The 609-nt window shown below is 62.9% G+C and overlaps 1 non-coding gene across 1 annotated transcript; it reads right to left on the bottom strand.

The window, feature by feature from the left end:
- Positions 1–161: 161 nt before the first annotated feature.
- LOC116217761 lies at positions 162–280 on the bottom strand. The gene has a single exon (XR_004162475.1). It is a non-coding gene; the product is annotated as a 5S ribosomal RNA (ribosomal RNA).
- Between the last annotated feature and the right edge of the window lie 329 nt (positions 281–609).

A 609-nucleotide genomic window follows, 5' to 3' on the forward strand; every position in this document is an offset into this window, starting at 1 on the left:
AATCAAGAAGTGAGGCAAGGAAGAAAAGGCCAAATTGACACTAACTCAGTAGGGACTACAAAACAGCATATCGGAACGCTGTCCCCAAACACAAAAGCTCACGCCTCCCGCGGCCAGCCCGCCGGCGCGGGAGCGGAGGGCAACAAAAGCCCGTCAGCAAAAGCCTACAGCACCCGGTATTCCCAGGAGGTCTCCCATCCAAGTACTAACCAGGCCCGACCCTGCTTAGCTTCCGAGATCGGACGAGATCGGGCGTTGCCAGGGTGGGATGGCCGTAGACGCTGCGTGCTCCTGCTCCGGCCCTCTTGCCAGCTGCACGCCACCGCCACCGCCCGCCACCATGGGAAAACAAGGGCCACAGCCCCAAAGCCGGCCAACCACAACGCGACCCCACGCTGCCCGCAATTCCCCGCACGTCACCCACACAACCGTACAACCCGGACCCAACCTCCCCACGCCTTCGCACATCCCCCGACACTCCACCCTACCCAACGCGCGTTGACCCTACGCCACTTACAACCCTGGCACGGAACGCCTCCCGGCACCGCACGCACACGCCACAGCACCGCACGGCACGCACACATGCACACAAAGTCACACGTGCTTCCC

This window comes from Meleagris gallopavo, unplaced genomic scaffold, assembly GCF_000146605.3.
Source record: "Meleagris gallopavo isolate NT-WF06-2002-E0010 breed Aviagen turkey brand Nicholas breeding stock unplaced genomic scaffold, Turkey_5.1 ChrUn_random_7180001947607, whole genome shotgun sequence".
NCBI classification, from domain to species: Eukaryota; Metazoa; Chordata; class Aves; order Galliformes; family Phasianidae; genus Meleagris; species Meleagris gallopavo.